The 10,620-nt window shown below is 46.2% G+C and overlaps 1 long non-coding RNA gene across 1 annotated transcript; it reads left to right on the top strand.

The window, feature by feature from the left end:
• The first annotated feature begins 1,145 nt into the window (after positions 1 to 1,145).
• On the top strand, positions 1,146 to 9,117 carry LOC146439939 (uncharacterized). The gene is made up of 3 exons (XR_014850975.1): positions 1,146 to 1,271; positions 8,063 to 8,160; positions 8,549 to 9,117. It is a non-coding gene; the product is annotated as an uncharacterized LOC146439939 (long non-coding RNA).
• Positions 9,118 to 10,620: the final 1,503 nt, after the last annotated feature.

Here is a 10,620-nt window from a genome sequence, read left to right as displayed (position 1 = left end):
AGATTGGATGAGCTCATGGTTGAGGAAAGACCATCTAAAGGTGACTTGTCTAACATATCCATATACACACACACACACTCAGAGTTCACACACATTTCTTTTTGGTCTAGTCTTGTCACAGGCTTGCCCATGTCTTGTCATACCCATGTGCCAAGAGTATCAGGATGAAGCTGTACTAGAAATGTTAGATGTGGGTTGAGTCTGGCACCTGGAATACAAGGCAATAATAGGGGTCTGACAAAGGAAATGTTTGAAGAAATAGATGGAGCAGAATTACACTGTTCTGACCCCTCTTTTCTGAAATCTGAATTATGACAAACTGCTGAAGCACTTTAAGCAGTTTACTTCCAAATTTTGTGTATGCAGACATGGGGCTGAGCCACACCAGAGGAAGTGCTCAGACCCCTACACCTCACTGCACATGGCCATGTTCAGCACAGGTGCTGCAGCAGCTGCTAAGGGCACCCAAAACAAACCCTGGAGACCTCGTCCCCCACACATGGGACAGTCACCTGCAAAGGATGGCCTGTGACAACAGCTGGGCATGTGCTCAGCCTTGCTCAGAGCACAGCTGCCAGTGACAGGACTGCACCTGCTTGGCTTCTTCACACAAAACTTATGCATGGAACGCCAGGTAGGATAAAACTGCAGGCACAGGTGAAAGTGTGAAATGAGTTGGGGAGGTGGATAACTTTCCCCAGTTAAAATCTGTATCTTCAGCAGCATCCTCTCCACCCTGTTTAGTAGGCCATTATGGGATACAGACTCTCATGCTGGGAAACAATGGCCAGTCCCTATCCCCTGGAGATTTTTCCACTGTGTCCCATGAACTTTTTGGCCAGTTGTCAGTTTTCAGCCCCTCAACCTTCCACCTGGCAGAAAAACCTCAGGTGCTTGACCACAGAAGAAGAATTTGGAGACAGCAACTTTTTTTTTCACCCAGACACTCCAATAACTAGCAGCTCTCTCGCATGCGTTTCCAAAAGTAGGACTTGCGTGCTATCTCCCCTCCCAACTGTCCCTTCTGTCCTCCTTCTGGGAGCCTAATCTTGTGCCACACTTGTCCCTCTGCTCCTTCTGCCACCTGCCCCACCCAGCCTTGGCTAGATGTCCACGTCTGTGGGGCCCTGGAAACCCAAAAGTTGGCAGCAGGCTGTGAGTGCTGGGGCGTCAGCAGCCCAGCAGCTGCAGGACACTGCCCAGCACCCTGCAAGGCCCTCGTGCGGAATGAGGAGTGCCAAGATGAGAAACTGGGAGGGAAAAGCAGCCAGGTGAGATTCAGTAGACAAAGGTGCTGTGCTGAGGAAAGAGAGCAGCTGCCAAGCGCCAAGTGGGGCACAAGCAGCAGCCCTGGAAAAAAGGTGTTGTGGGCAGTAATGAGGCAGAAACTAAACTCCTGCTGTGGAGCTGTGGCACTGGAGCCCCCTCGGATGTTTGACCCAGGCTGAAAAACAAGAATGAGCAGAGGCAGTAAGAATGGGGACCTATGGGAGAAGGCTGATGTTATTTGTTACAAGAAGTTGAGAGGTGACACAAAATACCTTGGCATTACTTCACATAGAAAATTACTTTAAAAACCCCATCCTTCATATCCACTAAGGAGAGGACATAGCTGTGTTTCATCTGCAGCAAATGTAGGTTATGTTCTCTTAGCTATGAGGATAATTAACACATTTCCTAGAGGTGTGGACTTTTCTTCATTAAGGGTGTTTTTTGAGAGCAAAATGTTTGCCTGGATTTTTGTTGGCCCTGCCTCAGAGTGGGAGAATGATCTCCTGAGGTCGCTCCTAACCTCATGCTCCTATGACTTGCCTTAAGGACTCAAAACAGTTTTAAAACAAGAACAAAGAAAAAAAAAAAGAGGCTTCTGTCCTGTCCTACCTGAGGTACAGGTCTCTATGTACAGTAGCAAATTGTTATCTTTTCTCCTGGTTTGACTGTAGCAGGTATTGAGTAATGTTGTCCCACCGTGCTGACGCATGAGCCAGGGTGTGCCTCCGACCCCAGAGAGGTATTGATGCAGTACAGCCATAGAATCACAGAATAGGCTGAGCTGGAAGGAACCCCTCAGGATCATCGAGTCCGAGTCCTTCTGGACCAGAAGTATAAATACAGGTGGAAATACAGATATTCCTGCAGTGGGTCAGGTTTGTTTCGGAGCTGACCTGCTTCCCTTGATGAGGGCACGTGTTGGTCTTCCTGGCAGGGACAACAGGCCAGACTGCAAAAAGGTGCAGGAAGCAAAGCCCCACTGACTGTGAGCAGCAGGAATGTGTGGGCAGGGATGTGGGAGACATGTCAGGGAGAGGCAGTTTTGGGTGAGCACCTGCTTATCAGAAAACCCAGGCCCTGGTGAAAGATGCAGCCTGAAGCCTTCTGGGGTGTCCCCATCACTGCTGCCAGGCCGCCAAGGCCAGTGTCTGGGAGGGTGTCTTTCTGGGTCAGGAGGAGCCAGGCAGCCCATGATGGCAACTGTGGGCAAAGTTTCGGTGCCAGAGCAAGCAAATGATGCCAGAGGACGGCAGGATACTCACAGCACCATCAGCTTCCTCTCCTGTTGGCAAACAAGAGTGATGGCTGCCTTCTTGCCCTGCAATAGGGCCAGCAGTAACCTCACCCTACAAGGTCCCAGCACAGTCAGCCAGTAAATCGTACCAGACTTGGGCTCCCAGACAGAGAAAACAAACCCCTGCCTGTTCGATGTTTACATTAGAAGTTTATTTTACAGTTCATTTCACAATCCGTTTCTCTTCTCCCTTTGCCATGAGGTGATTTATGGTGCTGCAGATCCTATCTGCCTGCCCTGCCCAGGGCACAGACCTGGAGAAAAGGCTGCTGGGGTCTGTCCTTGTCCTCGTTGCTCTTTCATCTACAACTGCCCTCACCTAAGAGTAAAACTAGAGCCGTTCCTTCCAAATAATGACAAATAAGTCTCTTGCTCCCTTGTTCTGGTGTTGGTGTTTTGAGGGGTGGGCGGCTCAGGGTCTCTGAAGAGAATGAGCAAACAAACATGGTTCAAGGGCTACTCTGAACTTCCCTCTGGCTGATTCCTCCCCTGGTCCCACTGGTGGGGTGCTGAGGACTCCTGGCATCCCGTGGGACTGCAGAGCCTGTGCCCCCCTGATGAGGAGGTGCCGTTCCTGGCTGTGGAGCTGTTGGCATGATCCATGGCTGCAGGAGATGGTTGGTCCCTGCCTGCCCTGCGCCATAGGGACTTCCAGGGGCTGCTTGGATTCACTGGCATTATTTGCTCCATGGTACATTTAAATGTTGATTTTTATGCTTCCCTGTTTTAGCAACATTTAGGGAGGTGGTTTGGCTTCACTAGTTTAATCAAGGCCTTTCCTCCAGAGCTGAATGTGCAAAAATGATGTGCTGCATTTTACTGAGAAAATAAGAGAGCTGATCTGAAGATCTGGTGAGAAATCCCTGAGTAATACTTGACCTTCCTTGCTATCTGTATGCTTTGAAGGCAAAGGATTTAGTGCTTCCTTGTGCAGAGCCAGGTGTTCCCTATGAATAACTAGACCCAACATAAAAGCAGGAGGAAGTGTCTTTAAAAAAACAAAGGTGTGGTAATGACACTATCAAGCTTTATGTGTGTTGTGTAATCCATGTGTGTGTGGCTCCTGAAGAGCCTGCTCCCCACTCATGCCTAAATCACTCCATGAAAACAATGACAAAATCCTAATAAGCTGACTGGCAAGAGGGGTTTGCTCCTTTTCCCCAGGAAAATGATATCCACCTCACACAAAAGTCAAGTTTTCTGGACTGAATGCTCATGTGACAGACACAGTGCCTTGTATACGTTGAAGCCAAAAGTTCTGACAGAAGTTTTCTCTTACAGTTTTCTTTATCACCACTGATTGCCCTGATGATGACAATGTGTGCAGATGGTTAGAAACAGAAGAGTTTCACATAGAGGGCACTGAGAACCTATGATTACCGAGATTAACAGCTAAAAAAGTGTCGCCCCACAAACTTGTTTAGCAATTTACACCTTTCAAATTGCAGTTGTACCAAGTGAGGGGTTTAATGATAAAAAATTGTTTTCATGTTCAACCTAATGAAACAATAAGCCTAGAAAAAGGGAATCAATTTGGCAATACATGTGTTTGAGCTCTAGGTGACTGCTCCAAATTTAGTCCATTCCTACACTGGTAACAGTTCTTAAAGGCAATATAAAAATACTTGCATTTTCCTCCTTTCCTACCAAAAGCACATATACTTTTATTTAACTGTGGAATGATTCTTTCTTATGTGTAATAATTCTCCAGACATTGGAGAATTATGTTGGAAATAGAGAAACAAAATGGTCAGGGCAGTACAAAATTCTCTGGTTTTGTGCACATGACTAAACACTTGAAGGGAAGATCATTCCACCATTCATTTCACCATTTTGTATGTCAATAACACCACCAAACTGTGCACTAAAGAACAATAAACCAACACTCTGGCTATAGAAATTGACCTTAGATTATCTAGAATTCTATGTGGTAAGCCCCAGTAAGGTGTAAACCATTTGCACCAATACTGTGAAGCTGCGATAGGTGTTGGGGGTTTCTTTTCCTCTAATTGAAATTGCACATTTTAGGCAAGGCAGCAAATCTGGCACTGCTCGGCAGCCTGGTGTGGAGACTTCCCTGAAAGCATTTAAGGAAGTCAAAGGTAGAACAGAAAAGCTGAGGGATGGCAGCACTGGCAAGGGCAAGGATGATTTCTACAGGATGATCAGAAGGTGAATTTCGTAAGGGAGAAACCTTCACCCTGGATGGTTTTTCATAGTTAGCAACCATGCCTTGCAGTTTCTGTATTGCAACACAAGTTGTCTGCAGATTTTGAGTCTCCTTACCTGACCTGCATGCCCTGAAAGAGGGCCATGAAGCCTCAGGGGAAAAACACAGCCCTTGGGGTGTCCTGTGGACCCCAAATAACCTCTCGAGCCCAGTGTAAACTATGCCCAAGCAGCATTTGCAAAAAACTGGCTTCCTCCTCACAAGCCTGCCTTCATGTGGAGCAAAAGGGGAGAGGCTGTCCCCTTTACCTCCTACCAACCCCTCTGGCCAGACCAAACTCAAAATCCCAAGGGAAAAGATTCAAGTGGTGTGTTGCAACATCCTTCCTCTGTTTTTGCCAACCCTGTTTCTCAGTCTGTTGGCTAAGATCCAGTATAGTACCTCAAGGGCACCCCAGTTCCATGGGGGCAAAAGGAGAGATGCAAACAATTTTGAAAACACTTGTTTACATTATTTTGTAATTTCTTGGGAATCTGAAATTAAATACAGCCACCCATGAAATGAAAATAACCCGAGGAAAATGTTAGTAAAGGGCTTGTCAATATATGCAATGAGGACTGAAACATGGTAAACATACTGCTACTGAACAGAACAGAGATATAGCTGCTGAGGTCTGGGTTTGTAAGTCAAATGTAGTAATTTAGTGCCCATTGAGGATGTCCAGTTCTCAGTTCCTGAACAGTTTGACTCCTGAAGTCCTGCTCTTTGAAGCTCTGTAGGTTTGAGTCTCCATGGCTCTTTTCTACAAACATCCAGGCAGTTCGTGAGGAATGGTTTACTAGCACTTTATTCCATCACATCTCCCAAGAATGCAGTGTAGGATTAAGGCAAATCTACAACATATTTTCAGTGCAGTTTCTACTTAGTGCAATACATACAATACTTACACAGGTAAACCTTCCCCTAAAAGTATGTGCTGGACACAGGGCATAAGCACAGGGCTCTCCCAGCCTTGCCACAGGAAGGCATCCAGTGGGACAGGGACAGGGCACCAGCAGCTGCATCCAGGGAAGGATAACTTCATGTGAGACTGGCAGCTCAGGGCTCTGCTATGGAGCAAGCTGTGACAGCTATGGACCATGGGCATGCAGGCCAGATGTAAAGGAGCAAACTGCTGGCATCAAACGAGCTCCTGCTCTTTATTTGGCATCCAGAAATGGCCTATGATACTGGGAAGGGATGGATCAGAGATCTGTGGAGCGCTACTTTTTCATGCTGATTGCAGGGGACTGCATTAATAGGGCTGCTGTGAATGTTGATAAGGGCTGCTATAGTGAGAGAAGCCAACTGATATGATAAGACATGTATTTTTGTGTCATGTTTCAAGCCATTTAATAGCTTTGGGTGGGGGTGGGGTGAACGGGAGCAAAAGTTAAGTTAAAAGATGTCCTTTATGTTACAGAAACCTACTTGAACTTGCTTTCCTGTAGTTTAAATGAAAAACTGGTTTAAATTAGCTCTGATAAAGCCCTAACTGCATGAATTATTGTTCACAGGCTGTAAAAGTGCAAATTTCTATCATAATTCTGCCCATGCGTCCTTTTGGGTTTGGGGAGTTTTTATTATGACCCCCCCAGGACAGTACTCGAGGCCTTTCCCGAATAATAGCATCAATTGTGAGAAACTGCATGTGAGGAGTCTGCATTACCACTAGCCCAGGGACAAGGATGCCAAACTTGCTTTCCTTGTGGATGATTTGATTAATCTTTTATTGAGTCCGTGAAGGGCTATTGAACTGACTCGGACACATTTTCAGTGTTTCAAAGACTCGAGGTGTTTTTTTAATGCAGTCCCTCCCCTTTCTCCCTGAGCACGGAAAGCCTACAATTACAGGCAGTTTTCAAGGATGGCAGCTTTTGCTAACAGCCAGGACTTGTTGGGGCACAGAGTGGAGGAGCTGGATTGCACTTGGATCAGCATGAAAGCTATTTCATATGGTGCCACTCAAGCCCCCAGGGCTGGGACCTCCCCTCATTTCTGGATGTGCACACTTGGAAGCCAGGATTTGGCCTTGGAGCAGGCCTGTCCCATGATTGCAGCTGTAATCAGTTGCTCCTCTGCTGTGGGGAACAGACACCCAGTGAATCCATATGTGCTTCCATGTCCTCTGGTGGCACCCCTGACTCCTCTGGTCATGCCCTCCTGTGCAAACCAGGGAAGTGTAACATTTGCATGAAAACTCCCAGGAATGGGGTGGTCACAGACATCCTCAGCCCTGCCATGCTTGACCAAAACCAGGCAATGGTTTCAAGAGCTGCTGTACAGGGAGTGTCTGACCTTGTATGACTTGCTTGTGTAGAAAACCAAGCTTGAGCAAACCTTGAGCAAACCTGAGTGCCTTTGGAGAGGACGAGATGTCTTCGTCTCCTGTTGCCTGGAGCCCTTAGGGGTGGGGTCTGGGTCTTTCCAAGACCTTTTCCAAGTTTCCCCTCAAAGCCTTACCTGAAGCACTCGAATGTGCTGGCAGCTGGTGTTTTTTTCATCAAGAGGCTGTGGCAGTGTGAGCATGTGGCAACACAGGTGAGGAGCACAAAAAGGGCATTGCCAGAGGGAAAGGGAAAGGCATCATCTATGAGCTCTCATCTTCTCGGTGAACCTCAGGATCTTCCATTAGAGGATGGTGACCTGCTCCTAAAACTTTGCAGCCATGAAGCAGTTCCCTTTCTAGGACTCACTGCCCTGTTCTGATGTATCTAGATCTACATCCAAACCTGGGTGTCCTGGTGGGTGCTTCCATGTGTCACATTTGTCTCTGGATGGGATCTGTCTCTGCCTCTGCACACAGCTCTGCCCTCTCAGCCTGCAGTCGAGATATTTAGCTGATTTTTGCAACAGTGCAGTAAGCTTGTGGAGACAGGGTGATTTTTCCTCCTTGCAGAGGTAGTTCTGGGTCTTTCTGGCAGCTTTCTGTCTTGGTTCACATGGTCATTAATGCTGTTAATGGTTGTAAAATTACTGTACCCGTTCCTTATATCAGTTGACTTTGGCCTTGAGAGACAGTGCTACCCTTTACACTTTAGCATTTCACAAAGACTTTAAATGCTGGCAGAGAGAGCTGGGCATGAACTAATCTGGGCAGCAAGTTACAGGTTGCTTCACTTAAGCTTTTCCACGTGTTGACTTCAGGATCATAGTTTCTGTGTGACTCCCCTGATGTAAATGTGAGAGTTCAGCTTTTCCCCTGCATTTGTGACTTAGCTTGAAAAATTATTTCCTCTGAAAGCCAGTCTGTTTCAGCATTTGCTAAAGTGAACCTTTCTTTCCAGGCAAGTGGAGTGCTGCTGGGCTAAGATTGAGCTTTGTGATTCAATCTTTCAACTTGCAGCCACTCCTCATCCTTGGCATGAGGTTGAGGTGACACAAGGTACAGATCATTTCCTTCAAATAAAAAGCAAAATGTTCTTCTAAGAAGGCCTGAAATATCCATGGCCTGAAAGCTCCTTCAGGAATATAATTTATGGTGCATGTTTGGGGGTGGGGGTGTCAGGTAGATGTATCCCATACATTTTTATCAGCACAATGTGCATGTTTCTTTCTATGATCCTTAATTCAGAATTGTATTTTAATGTTACAACTGAAGACATGTATTTAATTATTGTGGTGCCTGTAAGAAACTCCAGGCTCCTCTGAAGTCCTCTGAAAATGCAGAGTGTTTCACAATGTATGAAGAGGTAATTTGCATGGAGAATCAATATGCTAATTATTGTGTCAAGGCTTATTGTTTTGGCTTGTTTCTTGGCTCCTTGTCCCAGGGTATACAGCCACGGATGGTCCCAATTCCTCTGCGAGATGTAAGATGTGCCTTGGCTCTGCGACAGTCACAGGACTTGTTAAAAGACATACAAACCAAAGAAGACTGGCACAGCTTGTACTGTCTTATCCAGACTAGCTTCATTCTGTCAGGGAACGTCAATTAAATCAGATGAAGAAATTAGGCAGCTTTTGTCTAGCTGGTGAGTTAAATAAATATTGATTAAAATAAAATGATTGCTAAGCAGACAAGTCAAAATAACCCCCATACCAATCCGTATGTTTATATAAAGCCAAGTGGTGTGGGAATACAAGTGTCAAATATAGGCCCAGAGATGTTCTCCTTCTTCATTTTATTTATTTCAAAGATGGTTGTGTTCTGAGTCAGGGACCAGGAATAGTTTGCCAGGCGCTGCACTGCCTCAGAACAAAAAGATGAGCTTTGCCTCTTGGCTTCTACCGCAGGCTGATGGCTCTTTAGGACACTAGGGCCATGCACATGGGAGGAGCGTGAGAAACAGGCAGACAATATGGCTTTTAACATCATGGCTCCCAGCAGGAAATGGGAATAACCACATGGCACAGCAACCTGTGGCTGCAGAGCTTTGGGCCACTGAGTTTCTGACAGATAACACCGTGATGGGGCTGTGAGCCACCCAGGACAGCAGCCAAAGTGGTCCTGGGAGGTTGGAAAAGCCACCAGAAAACACCATCTCCCTCTGCTAGACCTGTTAGCTCCTAGTTGCTCCATGGTAACCTAGGACTGAGCTACACAGGAAGAATTATAATGCAAACTTGGATTACATGTCCAGTCTTAAAGTGCTTGCCCTAGGTGCTGTGTATACATGTGGGGCCTGGGGAAGGCCTGTGAAGTGGAGAGGTGCTGTGGATCAGGATAAGCAGTCATAAGAGCAGAATGTGGCTCTTTCCTCACCCTTACTGTCCCTGGATACAACGAAAAAAAGAGCAGGTAAAATGGATGGGTGTGCATCTAAGAGCTCCTTGCTGTCTAGGTGTTCACAGCACAAAGGAGAATGGCTGGACCTCCTGCAGTTGTCCAAATGTCCACTGCAAACTTTCTGGCAGATCACTTTGCATTTCCTAATGTTTCCCCCTCAGCTGGGAAAAAGGCTGCTGGATTATTGCTTTGCCAGCCAGCTGCTAAGTTGCTGAACAAGTAGCACACAATCAAGTCTGACACCCCCCTGGACTCAAGTTTGCTTACCAAACGCTGTTACTCACCTCCCAAGGAAAGAAATGGCTCTTACATCCACCCTGAATATGTCTTCCCTGGGACACATGTATTTGTTGTGGATCCCAGACAAGGGGGGCCAGGCCAGGGGCTGGTGGCTGGGGATGTCATGTCAGTCTCGCACTTTTCTACATGCTTACTCCCCACCTCTAGCATGAGGAAAATAGTTACTCTCTCTCTACAGCAAAGATGAAAAGAAAAAGCAAGGAAGGGTTTATAATATATTTATATTTACTAATAATTTTCAGGTGTAATTTTTCTAATTCTCTGCGATCAAGAGCTAGGAGAAAAATATTTGTAAATTGTGCTACTCCCCACCTCAGGCAACCATCAAAACTTTCTTTTCACAAGTAGTTCTAGTTTTACTTCAAGGCTGCCAAGGGCTTTCTGAGCCTAATGACAAGCCTTTAAATTTGAACAAGCATATCTTTGGGTGTGTTTTCTCCCCAAAGCTGAGAGATGATACACATGCAGGGTGAAGCTAACCTAGACATGACCTGCCCTGCTGCTGGCTTTTTTTTTTTTTTCTTGGTCCCTGATTCGTTTTTAGTTTAACTGCCAAACTTCTGGGGTACATTTGTTAGGCTCATGTTCTAACACTTCATAGTTTTGCTCTACATGTCAGCTTTTCATTTTCAAATTGCTAGCTACTATCAGGTAACTGAGGCTAACAGAGGTCTCTTTCTTTTGCTGTAACGTAGAAAGCAGAGGAAGAGTAGAGACTATTGAAAAGTACCACTCGAAATTTGGCAAGGTGCTTTTGCTCCTTTACCTGCAGTAATTAAGCTCACCCCCCACAGCCCCTGGAAAGGAGCTCTGCCA

Source organism: Lichenostomus cassidix, chromosome 3 (assembly GCF_008360975.1).
Source record: "Lichenostomus cassidix isolate B80296 chromosome 3, HeHo_3.0, whole genome shotgun sequence".
Taxonomy (NCBI): Eukaryota; Metazoa; Chordata; class Aves; order Passeriformes; family Meliphagidae; genus Lichenostomus; species Lichenostomus cassidix.
Note: the sequence above shows the minus strand (reverse complement) of the source record. Positions and strands in the feature narration are given on the sequence as shown.